The sequence below is a fragment of the Anabrus simplex genome, chromosome 1 (genome assembly GCF_040414725.1).
Source record: "Anabrus simplex isolate iqAnaSimp1 chromosome 1, ASM4041472v1, whole genome shotgun sequence".
Lineage (NCBI taxonomy): Eukaryota > Metazoa > Arthropoda > Insecta > Orthoptera > Tettigoniidae > Anabrus > Anabrus simplex.
Genome location: NC_090265.1, coordinates 1,183,410,206 through 1,183,435,699, shown reverse-complemented (window position 1 = coordinate 1,183,435,699; position 25,494 = coordinate 1,183,410,206).

Genomic DNA, 25,494 nt, shown 5'->3' with positions numbered 1-25,494 from the left:
TCATTTTCACCTGTATACATACTCGCTATGCCGTAGGAATTGCGAAAAATATAACACATAACGATGTAATATACTCTAAATTAGTATTAGAAAGGGTGTTCAATTCAGAGTATTCTGATAATGTTTCATTGTGAGTGCCCCAATATTTACATTGAATTACGATATTTTTTGTTGTGCTTTTGCAAAAAAAAAAAAAAAAAACAACTATGTAATAAATGCAGTCATCGTGTAGGAAAGAGTGGGGGGAAATATTTGAAGATAACAAAATCGCCTAATATTGTCTCTGTCCGCCGATGTTGATAATGCTGAACATTTCACTCCAGTATGGTCTTGCCGTGATGTAAGCTGTCCCTGATGTGAATTTTGCTAACTCAGTAGTTCGCAAATCTTTTCATGTAGTCAAAATTCACGAAACATAAAGAGCCATTTACCAAGTACAGTAATTAAGAAAGTTGTACATTTGTATGCATATCGCCTGAAGAGGTTAAAACTACTTGGTAGGCCTATCTCTATTATAGCCAACAAATTTATTTCAGTACAGCAAAATTGAATCTCGGCGCAGCTGTTTGGCATTGAAGTAGAAGACCCGCGGCTATAGAACCATTGCCATGTTCAAGAACCTCTTGTTACGAATCTGCTTCGTAGGATGATCCAATCAGTACACACACACACACACACACACACACACACAATTATATTCTATAATTAATGACAACATTAATTATTGGCTATTTACAAAGGTCTTGTCCTCACAGCGAGTCTCCGCCTAGCAGTCTACCTGGAACGACGATTCCTCGTAATCTTGATCGGCAGTCCGGTGGTATTTGAAGGTGCTCAAATACGACAGCCTCGTGTCGGTAGATTTACTGGCACGTAAAAGAACTCCTGCGGGACTAAATTCCGGCACCTCGGCGTCTCCGAAGACCTTAAAAAGTAGTTAGTGGGACGTAAAACAAATAACATTAATCTTGATCGGCAAGTCCTACTTTTCACTTCGCTTCGCACGCACCACCGTCATTTTACACAACAGTCCCATGCAGTCAGGTTCGAACATAGGAACTTTGGCTATCACAACGCACGACGTCTCTACACTTGGCTCGACTCCAGACATTTCCGAAAACCTGCACAGTCAACTCACTTGACACTGAACTCGTAGCTCACGACTCGTAACTAACTAGTCAACACTCACCAAAATAACGAAACACAATAACCGTTCAACTCACTTACTCCACATGTTCGCGGCGCACTTATTTTTGTATACCGTACCTGTTGATGAAGTTCTAGTATCTTCGAAGTGCGGCCAGTATACGAGTGTTCTAGTTTAGCCTTCCAGAAAGTTGACGGTGACACCAGACGAAAAGCACAAAGCAGAGGCCATCACATTCTCTCAGGTTGGCCTGGAGCTCCCCAGCCTGACTCACTCGTCCTATCCAGGGGCTTCATGTGGGGGGGGGGGGGGGGGGGTTGATAGTCGCATGGCCTCGTACTACTTTAAGGTAGACTGGCTTAAATTTCTTGTTATGAATCATACCAAAATACAGTTAGCCTAGATTCGTTTTTACATTTACCTGATGGTATATAACATGCACAGAACCGAGCGATGGATGCGCGCATTTATCATCCAGTAAGACAAACACTCCTCAAAATGCTTTTGATACGGTGTCGCTATGTGTCGAGGAGGACTGTGATACGACATTGACACAGCGGCCCACAGCCATTACGAGGAAGGAAGAGGTCACAGCCCCTTGAACTCTCATTCCTGTAGAACTGAAGTTTAATAGTTTGTCCAACCCACGTCTGGTTTAGTTCTACAGATCAGTCGAGGACAAGCAGATGTCTGTGTCCGGTGTTGGTGTTGAATGAATGTTTTAAGTACGGCTAGGTAGTGCGTTTGACACTACGTTTATTGTGATTGATCTTCGTGCAGGAACCAAATTCGACTTTGCCTCTACCTCTCAAGTAGTGGTTCTTGCCCACGAGTCATTTTGTGTTAAGGTATCTCTGAATTATTCGGTCACGTCGTTCATTGCCTAGTGGTATTTATCTGAAGCATTGTTTCCACACTTTCCATGTTATCAGTTCTTACCAAGGAGTCATATTGTCAGATATTCGATCGGTTATGGAGACAGAACATATCCCTAGTATTACAGAAATACATAAGGTAAGAAAATGTAACATCTAATACTGTATAGTAGAATATTTAAAGTGTGTTATTATAATTATGTGCAGTAGGTTCGAATGACAAGTGTTTTAAATATTGGAGTTTCCTTGTAAATGAGAAGACAGCGGGAGTTTTTTTTTCTTTTCAATCTCGGTGTGAATGAACAAGATCTGTAATAAGGAAAGCCACTGTCAGGCTCTGTGGGCGAATGGTCAGCGTAACGGCCTTCGGTTCATATTGCCCTGGGTTCGCTTCCTGGATGGGCACGGAATTGTATCCTCATTTTATCCCACGGGGACTGGGTGTTTGTGTTCGTCTTAATGCACATCTTCGACTTCTACAATACCTTTCTTCACTTTCCCTGGCCTTTTCCCAATAATTTGGGGTCAGCACTACAGGCCTATAGATTAATACCAGTTTTAACGTTGGATACCATTCCTGACGTCAATTTGATATGTATACACGACTGCGTATTTCTGTGGCGGTGGTGTGTACTGTGTGTAAACGAAGAAGCCTGAGGTTTGATGGCGGTTACTTCACGCAGTATGAAGTATCGCCTTCGACTTTCGTGCATTCGATGATGATGATGATGATGTATTAGAAGGTGACATTACTATTTCTTGTTCGTATTAATCGGAATGAAGTTGCAGGGATATGAGTGTCTGATTTTCAGCCCAGAGGCTGGTTGAATCCTCAAATAGCACAACCAAAGGTTATGGGGTTATAGGGAAACCAGAAGAACCGATGGCAACGCCAAAATGAGGTACACTAGGCAAGATAGTTTGCCAGTGTTTTCTTCGGGTGTGAGTGTAGTGATTATATTGTTCCTTCTGTGTCTAATTCATACTGTGAATTTGATTTCTTAAAATCATCAATTTACGTACATTAATTGTTTAGTTTCCTGCTTTCTCAGCATTATTTACTTCAGTCAGGAGCTATACAAATTTTAACATTACATAATTCTGTGAAATAATGGAATATCACTAAAGAAAAAATGAAGTAATTACATCTCTACGGTAAGAAAAAATAATCTTCGCCGAGAATCGTGCAAAAGCAAAGGAATATCCTTAGCCTTCGTTAACTGTGCATGACTGCATGGCTCAGGACAGAGTGGCATTGGCATAGATGACGCATTGTCTGTTCTTCTCCACAGTCGCATTGTGTTATTTGGAATAGCCCCATTTGACAAGGTTGTCCCTGTATTTAACAACACCTGATCGTAGTCTGTTTAGTGATCTCCAGGTTAACCAGTCTGAAGTGTACGTCCAGGAAGTAGCATTCAGCAGGCTTTATCCACGTTTGAAGATGGTCACATCTAGCAGCCCACAGTTGTTCTCTGGCTCTTTGTGGAGACATAGTGCTGAAGTTGAACTGAGGAAACGTTTTCTGGATTTCAACCTAGATCTTGGTGGTTGATGGTCATGGAGTGGATATAACTGATTTATTTCTCTCAGCATATGCAGCTACTGTACTTTCACCGGTATATCAGATAGTGCAACACCTGCGAAGCTTTTTTAGTATTTTGTGCCTTACTCATGTCGTACCTATTCATGCCATTTGGGCTTAGTTTTCAGGTTGTACGGCTGTATAGCGCTTGAAATTACGCCCTCGCCTCCTGGACTTGAGGGTTGCGACATCGAATTTCAACGAAGTCGTCTTCCATGTAAGAGCTCTAACAAATGCTAGTGGAACATCTTCTAGGACAAACATCCGGCACTAAACGTCTTGTGAGACCAACATCAGTTTTACATAAACATATAGCTTTCAGCGTCCAGTCTGCTAACATAAACTAATCGCCTCCTTTAAATATCTGTTTGCAGTCAGGTCTGTGACACCTCTTACTGCCACGCCTCGAAGCATGAATTACAGATATCTCATAGGAATCCCTCTGCCTCTGTTACTCTCCAGTCTTTATTTATATTGCAATCCTAAATTATTTTGTGGTTGAGGTAGTGACGCCACATGTGTTATTCCGACTGATTTGCAAATAAGTTGAGCATTTAGGAGCTGTTTGGAACTACGATACTATTTAAACACTTACGTTCGAGAAAAGAAACGAGTAATGAGGAAATATACGTCATGTAAAATTGATTGCTGGAAAAACGGCTCCCTCAACCATATTTCTTGCGGTACCAATGTAGACTGTTTGGATAGCTAATAAAATGCATCGTAGGATTTTTTTTTTAAAGTAAAGCTCGGCAACCACCCTCTTAACAGCAATTGGAAGAAATTGAAGAGGACCATCGATTTGAAGAATTCAGGTATCAAAGAAAGAGTATGAAAGAGAGGCTCGTTTGGCCTCACAGACCTGATACGGTACGCGAGGAACATTGCCAGACGAACCTTTTTAAGATGTACTTCTTTTTCCTTCACCGATACCTTCATTCTTCAATTTTTTCATCGAGCAAGTGGCCGCGTGATTTCGGTAACGTAGCTATTGGCTTGCATTCGGGAGATAGCGGGTTCGAACCCCACTGTCGGCAGCCGTGAAGATGGTTTTCCGTGTTTCCCATTTTCACACCAGGCAATGTTGTGGCTGTACCTTACTTAAGGTCATGGTCGCTTCCTTGTAAAAAAAATTAGAAATTCTTCACGTTCCTCGCTTCATTTCTTAAATATATTTGAATTCCCCAAGAAGAGTGGTATTCAAACTTTTTCGTTGTCGTTCCCCCAAAATCTAATTGTTTTTCCTTCGCACCCCTCGAAGTACGAGTATACTGCCATTATACCAGAAATAACAAATGATTGCCGGGCTGAGTGCTCGGACGGTGGAATGCTGGCCTTCTGACTCGAACTTGACAGGTTCGATCTTGGCTCAGTCCTGTGGTATTTGAAGGTGCTCAAATATGTCAGCCTCGTATCGGTAGATTTACTGGCACGTAAAAGATCTCCTGCGGGACTGAATTCCGGCACCTCAGCGTCTCCGAAAACCGAAATATTGGGACGTAAAGCCAATAACATTATTTTAACAAATGATTGTAGCTGGATATCAAATAATATTAACTATAATCATATTCCGCAGTTTTTCCTGCTAACTCAGGATCCCTGCACGCACTGAGGCAGGAAAGAGTTGTTGTTTTTGCTAGTGGCTTTACGTTGCTCTGACACAGATAGGTCGTATAGCGACGATAGGATAGGAAAGGTGTAGGAGTTGGAAGGAAGTGGCCGTGGCCTTAATTAAGGTACAGCCCCAGCATTTGCTTGGTGTGAAAATGGGGAAACAACGGAAAACCATCTTAGGGTCCGCCGACAGTGGGATTCGAACCCACTATCTCCTGGAAAGAGTTGTGGCCAGGGATTTAAGGGCGAATGCCCTCCCTGACAACACACGATTTTCAGCTGAAAATCCCACCCGAGCAACACCAGGAATCAAACCACGGTCGCCGGGATAACAGCTAAGCCGGTACACCACCCTGTTCCCCAATAATAACAATATTGTACACGAGCTGATATACTCGTGCTTCGCTACGGAATTCTACCCTGTATACAGAATTCTCGTAAAAAATATAGGCCTACACGTTGTAAAATTGTATTAAATTGCGTAGCTCTTAAATTTATCCCAGAAACGCGACGGGGAGTCACCGTACGTCGTTTCTCCTGTGAAGACTGGGTTAGGGAATTTTCAGTGTAATGGCAGGCCCTCTTGCCTACTGTCAGTCACAATCAAGTTTGGATTTTTTTATTATGATGATATGCCACTTGCCTACCGTCAGTTAGAGTCGAGTTGGGTATTTTTCATTATAATGGCGGACACTCAACTCTCCACCAGTCATTTTGTATCCTCAGAAAGACTATAGTTTCCCCAACTGAAGTCAAAAAAGGTCATTACAATGGTGTCAGTAGAAAGGTCGCGATTAAAAGCAACGCTATCATATGAAATACTCGATGAAATAAAAAAAACGCAGATTTCTCACTCTTTAACGAACAGTAAGCCTACCACACTGCCAGTCTAACAGTTCAAAGTTCCACAGCTTCAATTACGAAGCCGCAGACAGCCGTAAATACTCCTCTGCCATTATTCCGTTAAGTGTGCACACTGTTCATTTCAATCAGCGCCTCAGAGTAGGTATCGAATAGCTGGAATACTATGATGAAACAGTGTGTTATATACCAGTAGTTACCAGAAAATTTATGAACCAGAGGAATGTCATGCTAGAGAAGAGTCATCTAACTCCCCAGCTACTTCCCGCCATTATTCAAGCAGGATGTTATACTCGGTACGCAGCAGTGCCCCATCTATCGGAGATGAGAGGCAGCAGAAGACAAAAGCACATCACAACAATGGTCAGTGTAATGTTATTGTTGACCAATTTTATGAGCTTTCTATATCGTAGACCCTCGCATTTAGTTTTATTCCGGAGTCTGTGATATTAGGACATCAAGTGTAAAGGGAGTCCTCCTTTCTTTGGAAATGTCGGATCCCTTCCATTTTTCGTCTCTGATTAGCGTTATACGGGGTGTTTGAAAAAGGACTCCCTAGTTTTATTGTGTCCTAGAATCTGTACAAAGTGACATACACTATTCTAGTTTGTGGTGTGTGATTTATCAACTCTGCAAGTTTGGTTCCCCTGCAGTTGGCAGGTCTGCTTGACCTTGAGACAGCGCCAGTGTTGTTTGTTTCCTCTGTTCCCTCAGTTCAATCCAGGCGTGTGTGCAGTGCAGAGCAACTCAGTAGTAATGTGTACTCCGCAACAGAATGCGCAGCGTGTTATTTGGCTTGTTAAAACTGAGTCAATTATAACAGTGCAACGTAATCTTAGACGTCAGTATGGTGGTGAACCACCTACAGCAAAAACTATCCGTCATTGCCTAAAGTCTTTCAAGGAAACCGGTAGTGTTTTAAAAGCAAAATCATCAGGTAGACCGAGAACTTCTGAAGTTGTTGTTGAACAAATCCGTGTTTCGTGTGTTCGGAGCCCGAAGAACTCATTGGTCAGACTTTATCTGCAATTAGGATTGCCTAAAGGTACTGTGTCTGATGTACGTAAGTCTTAAGTTGCGCCCCTACAAATTGCAACTGTTACGTGAAGTAAAACCTACTGATAAAATCGAAAGGTATGAGTTTGCTGTTGACTTTCTACACAGAATTGATGTTAATTTTCTGTCAGTGGAACAGTTAATCGTCATAACTGCAGAATGAGGGGGACAGAGCATCCACATGAAGTTATTCAGCATCAACGTGACTTTCCCAAAGTTAATGCCTGGTGCGGTTTGATGGAAGATCGTGTGATTGGTCCTTTCATTTTGTAGAAAAAACAAACAGGGACATTTACTATGACATGTTGACAGAGTATTACTCGCACACTTTTTAGTGATAGATCGACAGCCTATTGCTGAATCGGTCGTCCTCGGTTATCTTAGAGATTCGTATTGGCATCCTTTGAAACACAGACTATGAATCGCGTATGCATCGCTGTGCGACATCTGATGTACACTTTACGTACTAGTACTGCTGTTGCACGGCCGACTTGATGCGTCGCTCTAGCTAGGAGCGCAGCGAGGTATCCAGTCGGCCGTGGCTGTTGTTTACACAGCAAAGCCAAACTATGGAATTCATGCTAGGAACAAGATTCGCATCGAGAAATGTTATGTAATGTTATATAATGTGTGTGTGACACAGTTGTTGGCTTAAGATAATAAAGTTTTAGAAAATTCATATCGATCGATCATATTATCGATTCAATTCAGATCTCATTTCCATTCAGTTGGCAGTATTACCGGAACCGGGAGTGTTCCCTTCTTACTCCTCAACCCTGAACAAAAATCTAATCACAAAAAAGTGTGCGAGTAATACGTCTTTCCCCAAATGGACGATATTGGGGCGGAAAAGGGGCTTGTGTTTTTTCAGCAAGATTGCGCCCCGCCTTATTACAGTAACCATGTGCGTGCGGCTCTTGACACTCGCTTTCCAGGAAGGTGGATAGGCAGGGCAAGACCAACCCCAACACTCAGATCACAATGCAAAAATAAACCATGGCTGCCGTACCGGGCCAAAGCTGACATGGCGACGAATAATAGTCGTAAGAAATTTGTAGTACGAAAAATGTTTATCCATGGTTATCAAACACGCAATATTTACAACATAAAATAACAGTGGTAAAAATAACAGCAGTAATTTAAATTGCACATTATCTATGAGAGTATGTCGCATAGAGCGGACTTTGAAAGCTTTACAACAAACAGTAAGTTATAAGTACGACTTCATTTAAATGTAAACACATATTCAAGAAAATTACAGACTAGGCTAAGTAACATAACACCAACAAAAAGAAAATCAGTTTCCCTACTCTTAACACTAGCACAGCATACCTATTAGGTCATTATTCACCCTTGACCAAAATATTGCAATCGAACAAAACTAGCACTGTGCATATCCAACAAACAATTTTAAAGAAAGTTTCTACACCAAAAAATAAACATTAGTTAATGACTCAAAATTAATTAATTTATTACCTTAAAGTTACTTGCTGCCGAGTGTCAATTCTTTCATAATGTGCTGTTTCTGCCTGAGACTTGTTTCACCAGTCTTTCTCTTGGCACCCTGCTTTTCAAGTTTCTTGGCAATTTCTTGGGAAATTTTTTTTCATTTAAGACCTTTGTGTAATTGTTAATAAAAATATTGGCCAAGTTTTCACACACTTCTTCATACTTCTGGTCAAAGGAACACCACACTTGCATACATCACTCGCGTTATCAACACTACTTTCAAAGGCTTCAACTCCTAAAGCAACTATTGCATCCCTTTGGTTTTCTAATTTTGAAAATTCTGCTTCATAAGCACTACTCATGAGAACCTGAAAGAGCATGAATATTTTACAACACATAGAAACCATGATCGGTGATGGGCACTTCAAGCCATCTCTGTTTAAATGCCAAAAATATGAGAGCATTTGGTCAACATCACAGTGTATCAGCATTTCTTCCTCGAACTGTAGCATCTCAACACAATCAGCACAGTTATTATACTTTTTAAGATTCTCAGTAACCCATGTTAATCTAAAATATGTACATTACATTCTAAAACGACACTAATAATATTAACAAAAACACATGAACACAAAGATAAACACATAACCTATACTATACGCGAACCTTTTCTTGAGCACTGAGCTCCCTAGTGCTGAATCTAATCGCCTCATAAAGAGTCCGAATTTATTTAATATTTGTCCTGTGCGTCACTTTTTACCACAAATTGTTTACGCATTGTCTGAATTATCATAAGTTGTGGAAACATCATGATGATGATGATGATGCTTGTTGTTTAAAGGGGCCTAACGTCGAGGTCATCGGCCCGGTTGTGGAGACAAAACACATCTCCAGCAGTTAAAGTATACCATTTTATTATTATTCCTGATCTTTTTCCATTTATTTGGGATCGGATTTTATGTAGATTTAGCCCAGCTTTACGGCCGGATGCCTTTACTGACGCTAATCCTGTATGCGGAGGGATGTATTCACTGTGACGTGTTTCTGTGGCGGTTTGTAGTGTGGTATGGTGTATGTAAACGTAGATGTGTATTAAGACGAACAAAAACACTTAGTCCCGGAACTAGGGGAATTAACCACATAAAGTTAAAATCTCCGACCCGATCGGAAATTGAACCCAGGACCCTCTGAACCGAAGGCCACTGCTCTGACCATTCAGCCAAGGAGCCGGACCAAACATAATCCACGGTACAATGTAGAATTGTGCCAGTCGGCACTTTCCAAATTTTGGAATGAATCTCCAATCTCTCATTTTCCTCGTGTGATCAGACTTGTCGAAGTTCCGATTATCCTGAAGCTGAGTAATTTATTGTACATTTTAGTAACCGTGCAGTTTTGTTTTACACCCTTCCGATATTGGAATTATAGTTATCAATATTGAAAACATTACGGTAGAGGGGTATTGCATATTTCTGCTTAAACTAGGAGGCGTTCGTGCCAAAATAGCATACTGGGGAAACACTGCATTTTCTATGTTTGGAAGAGCATTCTCTTCAAACATATAATACAGTGCTAAAAAATGAACGAGAGTGTACCCACTGTTCTTTGTCTTTCAGAATGTGTGCGCGTCTGCGTACAATGTGGCATTGTCCTGCCATCTATTATTTTATGACTGCGCCTTAGGCTACTCCATAATATTGGTTCTCGTGTCGTAGCCGAGAGCTGAGTGTAGGACTTGCTGCATAGTGACAGCTGAAGGCTTTCTGGTCGAATAAATCTAGTAAACTTTACCTTCTATGTCGTAGGCACTCATCCGTTCACTTCATTCATTGACGTTTTGCTTCAGGAAATTGTTCATTCATAATATCTCCCCTGGAAAGAACAATAGACTCGTTAACCGCAGGTTCACGTGGATGATTTTTTGTGACTTCTTTTCATTTTCTCTATTACAAGAGAATGAATTGGCAGTAATTTTAACTCGCGGCACGTGCTAGATTTTTTTTTTTTTTTTTTTTTTTTATCAAGGAGGGGACGTTTGTAACACTACGGTTACTGAACATTCAGGTCCTCCTAGTGATACAATACAATACTTCTTTCCACTAGTTTCATATGACCAGAAGTTGAAGAGTATTCATTTATTCTAATCCAAATATGATAAATGCATACCATGGCAGTTAGTACCAGCAGCCATTATTACATTTTAAATACAAGGTATAACACTAAGGCACGGCAACTTTCAGGGCACATTCTTCGCACATATTCCAAGAAAATATATGGATATGAGTCCGGAAACGCTTTATTTCCATACTAGAACTCATTTTCTACAACTCTACATTAATCATGGGTAACACACAGGAACAAGAACATATCGGCATACGACATGAAAATCTTTCTTGCATGAAATGTTCAGATTGCCCTCCGTTGACATTGATAATGCACCACCTCGCCGTGGCATTGAATGGCATTTAGTAAGATTTTTCCACTTTTATTTAACATTTGACATTTATTTTTCTCATTGTGCGTTTTAGGCTGTTAGGCCTTCTTAGGTTTTAGCCTATCCCATATATTCACACCCACTTATAGTTAGTTACATGATGGTATGGTTCTTAAATATTGTATACCGAATTTAATACTGAATCTGTATAAACAGCAAACTGAAATTGAAGTGAACGAAAGCAAAGCAAGTGCAAAAATAAGACAGGGCTTCCCACGTTCGCCTTATTTATTCGTATATACATAGAAGAGGCAATGGCAATGACGAAAACAGCAGGTGATATTAAACAAATGGGAAACAGGAGCTTTGTATACGATATGGAGATAATATTACAATAGTTTCTGGCAATACAACGGAAATGAATTAGATCACTCTCAGTAATGGCTGAAATCTCCAAGTGGAACCTCAAAATAAACACAGAAGACAAAAGATGATAATTAAAAACAAGGCCACTCGAAGACACGAGGTTCAAATAAAGATCGCTAATTTTTAAAAAAGAAAACGTTTTTGCTAGTGGTGTAACGTTGCACGAACACATCGAAGGTTTTCGGTGACGCAAGGAAGGATAAGGCCTAGGATTGGAAAAGTAGCGTCCGTAGCCTTAATTTATAGAGCCCCAGCATTTGCCTGGTATGAAAATGGGAAATCCCGGAAAACCATATTCAGTGCTGCCGACGGTGGAATTAGAACCCACCATATCCCGAATGTAAGCTCACAGTTACACGACAATTCAAAAATTGAGTAGGTGAGACAGTTCTTGTTGAGTACTGTCATCAAGGACAACAGAAGTATCCATGAGGTGAAGAAAGGAATAGCCGTGGGTAGGAAGACCGTCTAGAGCAAAATGCATCTACGAAACAGTGAGTAAACAAATTTAGAAACGAGGAAGAGACATGTGAAGAGCTTTGTCTGGGGTGTACTTTCTTATCCTCGTGAAAGGTGGATACTGGGGGGGGACAAACAACTGAGATTGGAAGCAACGGAGACATGGAAGTGCAAGTTGGGTAAAGAAGGAAAGTACGCCCAGCTTCTTCGAGAAATAGGTGAGAAAAGGACTCGTTAAAGAGATCGAAAGGAAGACAAAAACCGTGGGTCACATTTGTAGACACGACTACTTCCTTTGCAAATTCTTCGAAGGAAAAGTTTTGGCAAGAGGGAACGAAGACGATCAAGATAGCCCTATTTCAAACTCTTGGCCACCAGAACGATCTGCTGTTCTTAATCAGAGCTAAAGCTAACTGCTCAAGACAGAATTCTGTGATTGCAGCGACATGAATGAAATATTGTATCAACCACTTGTAGGTTTGTACAGCCATCCACCACTGATAGGTTTCGATACTTTTGCTTTCCTTATATACATCATTACTTTTAATTTCTTAGTATTGATTTTTTGATGTTTTCGTAAAGCGATAGCAACTCCCTGTGGGTGGGAGACGCAGGCGAAGAATACACCCACAATATCCCCTGCCCCTGCCTATCGTAAGAGGCGACTGAAAGGGGCGACCAAGGGATGATGACATTAGAACCATGTGACTACTTGCGATTAGTACCATTACATGCGGAACACCATAGTCAACGTTACTTGCGACTAGTACCACCTCTCGAAAAAAGAACCTTGGGTGTACGTTACATAGGAGCAGTACCATTATGCGAGGAACACTACGGGTCTGAACAGATGGCGCCAGCGAACAGTACGCAGCGTAAGAATGTGACACATACGTCAGTTTGATCGTCTGACATTAACTTACCAACACACACAAGTTCAGTCCGCCAAACACTACCTTCTGTGTTCTATCCTTCAGTGATCATGCCGACGTTTGTGACTGAAAAAGGCTGTGGAAAGTCATCCTTTGTTGGTGGAAACATATGGTGAACACGCTCCATCGATTAGAACATTTGAGACATGGTTTCGACAATTTAAACGTGGTGATTTTAATGTGAAGGACAGTACGCGCTCTGGCAGACCACAAAAGCGGTATTATGTATTATGAACTGTAGAAGCCCGGCGAAACCGGTAATGCTATCGCCAACAAATGATCATTTTAAATCACGCATTGATCGAAAGTGACCGTACTGCGCCAGAAGACATAGCAAAGTCTTCAGTGACTACGTCTACTAGTGTACAGCCTAATGACATACCTCGCAATTTAATTAGCAGTTAGTGCTATGGAAGGGGGCCTATATGGGGAGGGCAGTCGTCCATCCATATCACCGTCTAATCTGTTCATACCGAACAGTATACAGCAGGTGTCTCATAGCGTCGGGAGTGCTCTGGCGGTGCTAAATCTACCTCCTACTTACGACTGTAATATGGAGGTGAGTTTTCCCTCTGTTGTGCCGGCAAACAAACGAGCATTAGAAGAACCTTCAGGTAATATCGATAAGAAACAAGCATTTACACCAGAAAACGCTACAGGTAATGTTTTACAACAGATATACTCTCCCAGTGATTCAGGGTCTAGCTCAGCTTCTAGTCAAGGTAATAGTGTTTCTGACTTGAATGCGGTGCCACCTGTGCTTCCGCCCTCAAAATAGCGGAGCACCGCCTCGGCTCAGTGCATGTGATTATTACAAAGCTAATCGGTATCACATTGATTTTTCAGGGCCTTACTACATCTATATGAAAGGGAAAGAAGAAAACATAGGTAAACTACATCCGATGGAGTTTGGTAAAATGATTTATCGGGAGTGTCCATCTCAACGTCGAAATATCAAGGATATTTCTTCCATCGGGAAGAAATCGTCTTAAAATGTAATTTTATTCAACACAAGCAGCAAACTGGTTCGTTAGTTCTACTTTCTTTTCCTCACATCAATTAGAAGTTTATATTCCTGCTGACGTCATCACTCGACAGGGTATTATTCGAGATGTGCATATAGAAATGAGGAAGCCGAACTATTACAAGTGATAGATACTTCTGTTAAAATCAGAAGAGTCCGTCGTGTGTATAGGCGCACAATGAACAGTGTTTCAACTGCTGTTCCAATACGGACTTGTGTGGTTACCTTTGTCTCTCAGACTCTGCCAGACAGTGTGTCAATATATGTGGCGTCAGTACGTATTTGCTACCATTGCTTGCGCTTCGGACACATTCGTAAACACTGTCGCTCTCAGGGTAGATGCAATAACTGTAGTGTGAGTGTGTCACACACTCCAGACCTCTGCTCACTGCCTCAGCCTCAGTGCGTATATTGTCAAGGTCAACACAATGCCCTCAGTTAAGAGTGCCCAGAGATAAACGAGGTTTCAGCCAAATATAACATACCATTCAGGGAAACTAAGGAAGTTGTTATGAATAAATCATATGCTGAAGTTCTTCAGCCATTACTTTTCACACTTGAGCAAGTTTTTCCTCCCTTACCAAGACAACAGAATCACAAAATTACCGTTTTTCAACGTCGGCGCCCTCCTCCGGAGCTACCCAGGACATCTATCCCCCACCCACCAGTCTTTGACCATCCCCATGAAGTTAGTGGTGGGGCCAGTGGGCCCAAACCCTTATCAACCCTAGCCGCACTTAATAGTGCCCCTTAGTGCAAGTCTCTTGCCTGACAGCTCTTCTCAACCATCTCTTACCTCATCAGAATCCCTTATTATTGGCATCCTTAACCTAGTTACACAGCTTCTACGCGGTATTCTTCTATCAAATCGTGGTATCCCCTCGGTATCGGAACTTCGCGAAATGATAACACAGAACATTCATGGACGCTTTTAAAATAAAAAAGATTGCAGTGGAATAGCCAATCAGCACTGGCTCATAAACACAGTCTTCAACAAGTATTACATGATCAGCACATCAACTTGGCAGCATTAAATGAGACTTGGTTTCGCGCTGGTATACCAGTTATGTTTCCTGGATATCCTGTTCTGCGTTCAGACAGAGATGATGGATATGACGGCAGTGGTCTGTTAATAGGCAACAATATTCGTCACAGCGTATCTTCCTTCCCACGGTGGCATTTACATCACGTATTATAATTCAATTGTAATTCAACCAGGCGAATAAGACAGTTTATTTAACCAATTGGAACCTCCATACGTTATATGTGGGGACCTAAACGCCGTAGTGTAGCTTGGGGATTTGCTTTTACGGACCGTGCTGGAATAGCCCTTCATGATATGATGGATAACTACTACTTGGCTATAAGGGTAGAACTTCCGTCGTTAAGTATATCTCGGCCTGGACATCGACCTTCGGCAGTAGATGTAACTATTTGTTCTCCAGGCATTGCTGCTAACCTAACATGGGAAGCATGACGATATTCCCTGGGATCTGATCATCTTCCTATCGAAATTCATTTACAACATAGCTACGCCGTACCTTCAACCTTCTACCCCACCACAAATTGGAACACAAAATGAGCAAATTGGATTGCCTTCAGCGGGAACATAGACTCAGAACTTCGTATAGCAACTTTCCCTGCTGACCCACTTAAAAAATACGACTGTTTAATACACATCGTAAATGCTGCATCTTCGGTTAGTATCCCATACAAACAGCCTTTCAGTTTTCCGAAACATACCCTTCCGCCTTGGTGCGACCCAGAATGCTGCCGAATAATTGCAAGAAGAAAACTTGCTTTTATGTAATATCAACGTCTTTCTTCCTAGGAAAATTATTCTAATTATCAACGTATCAACCCACAGGTCAAAAGATTTTTTAAAAAATCGTTCCAGTTGTTGAAGTTACTGTGAGAAAATTAGTAGAGGAACCCTGCTTACTACGAGGGCAGATCAGAAAATAAGTTGCACTTCCCAGTTATGGCCATTTATTACACCACCTATACAACAGCAACACGACTATAACGACATACACTGTAACGTCACTTTTCCACATAGTTTCCAAGAGACTTCAAACATTTCTGCGAACACACAACCAACTTGTCGATGCCGGATGCATAGAAATTTCCTCCAGCGTTCTGCAACCACTCGGAGACAGCGGCCTTCACCTCCTCATCGGGATGGAAACGTAGACCACCGAGCTCCGTTTTGAGCTCACCGAACATATGAAAGTTACATGGCGCTAGGTCGCGACTGTAGGGTGAATGTTGCCAGACCTCCCACTTGAAATGCTGCAGCAGTTCTCTCGTTTGGCGGGCCTTGTGAGGTGTTGCGTTATCGTGCAACACAATCACACCGGCCCTCAATTTCCCCCGGCGCTTCTCTTTAATCGCTTTACGCAACCGGTGCAACGTTTCACAATACGACGCCGCGTTGATCGTTATTCCTTTCGGCATGAATTCCATGTGCAGCAAACCCTCCATGTCAAAGAACACTGTCGCCATAACCTTACCGGCTGAAGGTTGAACCGTGGCCTTTTTTCGTTGTGGTGATGAGGGGTGCACCCATTCCATTGATGTTCGCTTCGTTTCAGGGGTGAAGTGGTGGACCCACGATTCGTCGCCTGTGACGATTCGCCGCAGAAACCCGTTGCCGTCTGCGGCATAGCGTTGCAAAAATGCCAGGGATTAGAAACGTTGCCCGTTGTGCTCATCGGTGAGAAGACGTGGGACCCATCTTTGACGCAGCTTACGATATCCAAGGTCCTCGTGAACAATGGCGAACACACTGCCATACGACATGTTCAGCTGCGTCGCGATTTCTCTCAGTTTAATGCGCCGGTTCTGTCTAATGATCGCATTCACACTGTTGACCTTTGCACGGGTCCTGGACGTTACGTGCTTGCCTTCGCGATGGTTTCCGTGATATCCGTGCGTCCGGCTTCGAATTGCTGGCACCACTTTACAATACCGTGCCGGGGAATGGCCCGCTCTCCATACACAGCACTAATTTCACGATGAATGTCCGTTCAATTCTTCCTTTTGGCCCATAGGAATCGGATTGTCGCACGCACCTCATATTTGGAGTGAACGTCCAGTTGACGCGCTATTGCATTCGGCCGCTATTCACACAATACTAGACGAGACCTGCCTAACAGACGTGTGGGGAGTGTCTGTCCCTTTCTCCGCTGTGCCCACGTTTGCGACACACAGCGCGCTGCTGCGGCGCGTTAGTGCAACTAACCTTTTGTTCCACCTACGTACAATCTGGAATAAAGTAAGATCCTTAAAAGGGGTGGAGAATTGCATCGAGGCTTTTCATAATCATATTGCTCCACCGACTGTGGCCACAATAGCCCAGTTGGCGATTTTCACCCAACTGGGATCGCAGTCATATTCTGTTACGGCATTTACTTACACGGAACTCCAGCTGGCGTTAAAACATAACAGCACTGCCCCTGGTAAGGACTACGTCCAGTACTCGATGTTATCCCATCTCCCTCGCCCAGCCCATGTTCTGTTACTAGACATTTTTAACAACATGTGGACACAGGAAGAATTAACCTTTGGACTGGATTACTTAAATTGTCATCCCTATTCTGAAGCCTGGAATTGACCCTGGTGACCCTTCTTCTTATAGAGCAATTGCTCTTTCCTCGTGTGTGGTAAAGACTCTGGAAAGGATTGTGAAAACACGACTCGAGTGGTGGTTAGAACACGAGCAGCTGCTTCCTCAGTCGCAGTATGGATTTCGCCGTGGGAGAGGAACATTGAACCATCTCAATATATTCACTTCTGCAATAGAACATCCTTTTGCGATTAATGAATGTGTTACGGCTCCCTCATTGGATATCAGCTCAGCATTTGCTAACGTCAGTACACCAGTTCTCTTCAGTAAGTTTCAAACATTCCATGTCCCTCGAGCTTTTATATATGGTCTTCAGACATTGTTACAAGAACGATATATTTACGTACGAGATGGACATAGTCATTTACATGGCCCTCTTCGCGCGTGCAAAGGTCTCCCTCGTGGCGCTGTGCTCAGCCCGCTTTTGTATAAAATTTATACTGCTAATCTTGAGCATCTGTTCAGCCCCTCGATTCACGTTTTACAATACGCGGACGATGTGTGTGTTTACACTGCTTCCTCTAGCTTCGAGTTTACATTATGTGGCCTGCGATCTGGCAAAATGGTTGCGTAATAATGGTCTTGAATTGTCTCCATCGAAATCTACTGTGGTGACTTTTACCCGGAAGAGGACTTTACCTCAGCTTGCTGTTATCCATTTAGGACCACCCTATTCCCAGTGAAATAACCAATACGCCTATTGGGTATGCATTTTGATAGTCGACTAACTTGGAGTTGCTATATTGCTCACATACTTCCAAAAATTGAACGAGAGATTAATATTCCCCGCTTTCTGGCACGTACCTGGTGGGGAGCTGATCCTGTTATACTTTTGGCTCTGTATCGTTCTATGATACGCTCCATGATCGATTATGAGAGTCTTTTTGTTTGGGAATGCCCCTGCATACGTCGCGAAGAAACTCGACACCAACAATTTCGGGCGATCCGTATCTGTTTGGGTGCTATGAGATCCACACCGACAAATGCGCTCTTAACAGAAGCTGGAGAATTATCTTTGCAAATGCTCCGAGAAATGACTAGCAGAAATTTGTTACAACGTTCTGCTATTTCACAGCATGCCAATCTTATTGCACTTCGATTGACCGTTATCGAGGAGACACATGGACGACACTCACAATACAAGCCATAGCTTCTGTTACGCTGCTACAACCCGCTGAAAATGATTTTCTCACTAACTCTTAAATCCCGAACCATGCTCGGATTTGAAGCCAGCTTTGTGTTCTTCACATCAGCTGCCGATATACTATTTACCTAGATATTTCACCACAGAAGCTCATACACAGAAATACATTCCGGATCTGATTCGCTCTATGTGGCCCAATAGTACTTATATATTCACGGATGGTTCCAAATTCTAAAACTCGGTGGGATATGCATATTACTGCCAACAAACGGGAGAATGTGGTAGCTTCAAACTACCGCCCGAAACTTCTGTTTATACAGCGGAAACTTTAGCTATATGTGCTGCACTTCGTTTTTGCCAAAAACAAGCGATTCGATTCTGCTCTCATTACGGACTCAAAGTGTTCTGAAAAAATTACAAGATCTCCAGTGGAATTTCCAAACGCATGGTTACTGATATGACATCGCGGAGCAAGCTTTTAATATCTACTCTTCAGGTTGCTCCATAACATTTCTTTGGGTCAAAGGACATAGTGGAATTTTTGGCAGTGAAAAAGCTGACGTACTAGCCAAACGTGGTGCATCGGAAGGTCTACTTACAGCGCTGCATTTCTCATGGATGGACTTCATTACTACTATTCGACAACAGATTCTTCACAATTGGTCTACGGAATGGGAAGCATCTCAACTGCATAAACGTACAGCTTATGCTCTCGTACAACCCAACATCCCTCCTAAGCCATGGTAATAGAAGTTTCATCGGTCACGAGGTCTAACGGTTTCAGTAATCCGAATGAGGCTCAATCATGAATCATTCCCTTGACATCTACATCGCATAGGGGTTTCGATTCACCATCCTGTCGATGTCAGTATGCGGAGGTTGGAGATCTCAACCACATTTTGTTTAAGTGTGTGGCCTTTATGATGCTTCTCGAAGCCGCTTTCTATCTGAACTATGTTATCTACAAGCGCCGTTCCCGGCCAGCGCTACATTGGTGTTGCACGGTGAAAACAATTCAGTTTTCAATGCTGTGATGGACTTTTTGAGCACCGCGGATATAAGAATTTGACTTCGTGCTCTTCGCATTGTTGCCAGTGTTCTGTTTGTTCTCCCCCTCTTCTCCCGGAAGAGAGATTCAGTGAAGTGTTCTGTGCTTGGAGAATGTGGATGACTTGATTTTCATTTCTTTGCACTGCCTCCTATGTTACATGTCTGCGCCAGTCCTTCCAGAGCAGTCCGGATGATGGATATATCCAAGAACCTCGCGAGATGGAAGACTCCAGGGTAATCGTCTCGTAATGTCCATAGTCCTATGCCGCGCTACTATGGGCGGAAGCGAGAGGGGGTCGGTCTAGCACTTAAGCCTCGTTCGTGATTGGTGCGGTCGATGATATGGTGACGTCACCAGCCCATAGCAAGTTGGCAAGGCGGACACTGAAACCATTACAATGTGACTGAAACGTCCCATTACCTCATATACCAGTACAGGAGGTATTCTACTGTAGGCAACCGTGGGTTTTTCTTTTCGAAATTCATGATCTGACAACTGAAAATAATGCACATTTTCACTTGTATCTTAAAAGTATTGGGTGAAAGGGCCCAAAATATGTATGTTCTTTGTTGAATGAATATACAGAATATATAATATATAGACTACATAACTATATGAAAACCAGTGTTCCAGAAAATGTCAGAACTTCATATATCTGTGCAGACCAAAATAGAATCATACAGTCATGGTGTTTTTTGCAGACGTTGACTTCGTTGAAGAGATTTGACAAAATGCGTCATTACTTTGCAATCTCTCCTATCAAGCGACCAAGATTTTGGTGTGATAAAAAGAAAATTACGTTGTCACGATAGAATTTACAGGCCTGAACAGTGCAGTGCCAGTTCACTCTGCGAATTGACCTCAACTTTGCACACTTCTAACTTTCCCATAGACTGCGAAGAATGATGGCCTAAGTTCTATAAAAATACCCTCTTTACAGAATCGTATGGAACAGGAGTTCCAAATGAAAGGAAGGTGTCATTTCAAATCTCCAACACTTAAGCGATTCAGTATGACAGCTCAGCTCCATTTGTTGTAAAACCTTGGGGCGTCGTCGACGGATTAACAGTACACACTTTCAGACTCGCCTCTTTAAAAAAAAACACAGTTTAAAGTCTGTACTCCTAATTGTTAGTCCTGAACAGTTTTTTCAAGTTCCTGAAAGATTTTCATGTTGTGATTGGATCCCCTTTCAAAATAATTATTCAATTATGACTCCTTTTAAAATATTGAATTAAATTTCATTGCTCTGTGTCTTCAAGAAGGCAAACTCAAGTACTCATCATGTCTGGTTTCGTATGCATTCTTTGTCACTGTCATGGTCTCCCAACCCACACAACGTCCTTGGATCTCTGTGCACGTAGGATTTGCTCTTACCGACCCGACCTGTCGAGCAACCGGATTACAGCTGGCTGTGACAGCCGTTCATTTGTTTATGTAACGGATAGAGGTGTAGGTCTGGTGAATGCGAGCTTTACGTCATAGTTGGAAACTTTACCCTAGGCATACTGTGGGGAATATGATAAGTGATTTCATCGTATATCGCGTATATTAAACTGATATTTCCTTGTTCGTTGTAAATAATATTTTTATTTCGTCTGGTAATGAATCGGATTTACAAGAAGGATCGTGTGCACTGTAGTGAATATTATCTTGATCATTTTACGCCACAAACATGTGCAGCTCACTGATCTGTGCGTTCAAAGACCTTCGTTGCCGCTTCTTGAGGGGAAAGTTTCATATTCTTTAACTGACCAGGAGGATGGAAAAACTATGGATCTGATTAGACCCCCTGTGGGGTGGGGGCCGCAGACGGAGAATTCACCCACGGTATCTCCTGCCTGCCGTAAGAGGCAACTAAAAGGGGCGACCAAGGGTTGATCGAATTAGAAACATGAGACTACTTGTATTTAGTACCACCACGTGGGAAACACCATGGGTCGCTTTTACTTGGGCGTAGTACCACTATGTCGGGTACAAAATATGTTTGTGATTAGTAGCAACAGAGTGCTTTGCCGGCTTTTACAATACCTATGATTAGTACCACTACATGAGCGACACCATGGGTGAGCGACACCCTGCTTCTAGCTTGCCTATGATTAGTACCCACTATATGAGGAACACCACGGGATAGTGCGGGGTAACTGTGGTTAGTACATTGTGTGATGAACACCATAGGTTTGCGTTGCCTGTAACTGGCGCCGCAAGGTGCGAAACACCATAGGTCTGTATTGCATGTGCGAATTTCATTACCTGCGAGTAGTACCATAATGTGTGGAATACCGCGAGTCTACGCTGCTTTTGATTAGTACCGCAACACGACAAATACCATGGTTCAGCTTTCCTAGCGATATGTACCATTATGAGGGGCGGATGACTTGGATTTTGGACTCCTTTAGACTACAAGCATCATCGATTCAGTATTGTGGTATAGAAGCAGTCCCTTGGTCAGTAATACTGTTGTTTTACGTCATTTTCTGTGCATGTGAGGCATTGCGGGTCGGATCCACTGATTGTTTTAAATTCATACCCATCCATTGATTCTTCGTCCTCACGGTTTGAATTCTGGTCAGTGGAGGATTTTGGACTTTTAGTTTGTCATCACATTTTTATCTCATTTCGTACCATTAGGGGCCGATGGCCTAGATGTTAGTCCTCTTTAAACAACAAGCATCATCGATTCTGATTAGCATATAGACTGAATCGTGCAAGTAAACAAACGGCTCATCCAAGAAAATACACAGTGGTTTTAAGTTTAATACAGAATAAGTTCAGAATAAATAAATCACATGTGTTTTTTACTGTAATATGATGTTGGCGCCTACTTCTCCATTAGAACTATTTACCACGTATCCGAACATTTATGGTAATTATTCGTGTCTGCCACAGTTGGGTAGTTGTTGTATCTTATCAAGATACTGGATACGCTCAGCTCTTTGATCTTAACGTTCAAGCCAAGATTGGTGAAATAAGTAGGAAGATTGCCAATATAGACTAGAATGGCCTGACTGAATTTTTAAGGAGAATTTGTGGTTTTGTGGGCAGAAATAGCTTCGTCCTCTAAAAGTGAATGCGGGTAAGGAATTATATTTTTCATGAATTCGGTCACTGAATTGACTCACGGGAGATTTTCATGGAAGCATGTGTTCATATTATAGATATTTTTCGTTTCTGATTAATGCTGGAAGAAAATAGTTTGCATGGATCATAGTTAACAGTTCAGGCTCTCAAAGAAAGAATAACTTAGCTTTTACTAAACTTTACCATTTTGATCTATGCATGAGCTTGAAGACGCAAGGCTTACTTCGGTTGTGTGTTGCGTGCCGAGGTTACTGATCTTTATATGAACATACAACTATGAATACCATTATTATTATTATTATTATTATTATTATTATTATTATTATTATTATTATTATATGGGAGAAACAAAGAAACTCGTATTATGTCGTTCACAATATTGTCATGAGTAGGAGAGGTCCTAGCACTGATCATTGGAGTTGGTGGTAGCGTTAACTAAGATGACGCTTAACAATAACCACCACCCTTAAATTAAGAATGTAAGCTTCCTTTGGTAGGAAGAGGCTGAAAGGGAAAGGTTTCAGTTTCGTCATTGTAATGCAAGATAAGTGACCAGTGTGTACGGTGGTAGGAGAGTATGGATATATTCAGTTTCCAGTCTCCGGAGTGCGTTTGCGATATTTACCGACTTTTTATCTGCCCTTTTAAATGAATGAGCCATTCTTTTCTCCTGGTCTCCATGTAAGTAACTAATGATATATATTTACTCGACAAAATTTAGCTTTCTATTCTGTAAGATAGGTTTGCCACGTTCATTATTTCTTATATTATTTCCAATTTTTTGTTAGTGGTTTAATATTGCACTACCAAACACATCGAAGGCGACGCAAGGATGGGGAAGGAAGCGGCCGCGACCTTACTTAAGGTACATACGGAAAACCATCTGCAGGACTGCCGACGGTGGGATTTGAACCCACCATCTTCCAGATGCAAGCTCACGCGATTCTAACCGTGCGGTCAATTCGCTCGGCAATAATATAGTTGTATATTTTCTACTCGTCAACAAAAATAACAAATTTAAATGACAGTTGCGAAGCAGCGATTGTTTTCCGCCTGCTGTTATGAACAACTGAGATTTCTAATTTATTACACCACCGTTTGTGAGAGAGTTAAATATGTCTGAAATCCTTAAACACGTATATTATGTGAATGTACATAGCGTGTTTTTCATCGTTAGTTGTGTAACCTTTTCAGGTAACAAATAGCGCACGACTACTTATATATTCATACATCGAGTATAAATACCACCAGTCAACATTTCAGCACAGAATGATTTAGGTATAAATTGGTTATTTTTGTCTTCTCTTTATCTCATGTAGTGGCCTACTGCTGAGGGTGTAATACTCATAGGTACGGGGTTGATAACCACTCCCCAGGTAACATTCTTAACAAAAAGGCAATACTCTGTTGAGAAATAAGCACCATGAAAAACATTTCCGTGTATATTTGCCAAGATACTGAGCAAGAAGCTCTTAACATATATAAACAAACACGGCTGATATCTGCTCCCCGTGAATAAATAGAGAATAACACTCCCTTGTATCTGGATCTGTATACTGGAAACTCCTGGCTCAGCCTACTGACATAAGTATGTGCATAACTTGCATTTATTTTGAAGATAAATAACGATACCTGTATGTTTAGAAATTATGAATTGAATATCAAGCATAAAGATCCTGAAATTTTTCGGGAGACTAAATTGTAAAGGAAAGGTATCGCTTCACAACTTACGAGACTAAAGTTTCCTGGGCATGATGAAGAGACCAATATGACGTATTTTAACATACGTGGAAAACAGCATTTTCCACAATATGCTGTCATTGCGATTACGATCTAAAGATGGATTTTTTTAAATATGGTAAACAGAAAATAATGAGGGGTGTGATTTAAAACTAGTTGGTATTAATTTGAATATTGAACTCGGGAAATGGTAGTGCTGCTTAGTAATGACAATTTCATTTTAACAGCAGTCTATCTCAGGCTTATACAAGTTGAAACGGTTTGTAATATCGAATGTATTAATTTGAATATAAATATATAGGCCTACCTACAGTACAAAGTTTTTAACCATGTAAATCAGATACTTTTTGATGAATTGTTAAATACAATATGTTTTCTGGGAATACTCCATTTAAACACGGTATTTTATTGACGATTACAATTAAAATATGTTCTTAATATGTTCGCAGAACGTTGAGATTAACCCTCCCTTTCAACATTTAAAATGCAGTTTGTCGCCAAGTTTCCGTAGTGCGCTTCCAGAAGGAACGAACTTTTTTTTTTTTTTGCGCCTTTATCATGCAGTTTTGTTGTATCTTCAGTAGTACATTTTGCACAAGTATAGGAACGGGAACCAGCTTTCCATTCAGAAGCATACTTTCCGCAGTCGTAGGACTCTAAGCCGCCATCGGACTTCTTAGGGACGCTTATGTCTCTCGGTGACATAATGAATCGAATTATTCCACCAGGTAATAAACAACATGGCCCTTGTTCATCGTAGCATTTGCAGAGCGGAGCGGTTATTCAGCTTGGAAGAGGAAAAAGACCTTGCTGCTCATCTCGGCTGCCTGCTTGTTAGTTGACGACAGTATGGCACGCTAGCAAGCAAGCCGTTATGTATGAGTTTATGAACTCTTGAGGAGCATGCTCCATCATCTGCTCCTACGAACCAAGGACAACAGCCAGAAAGGTAGAGATTTCCCTCATCAGAGGATGGCATTCCCGATCT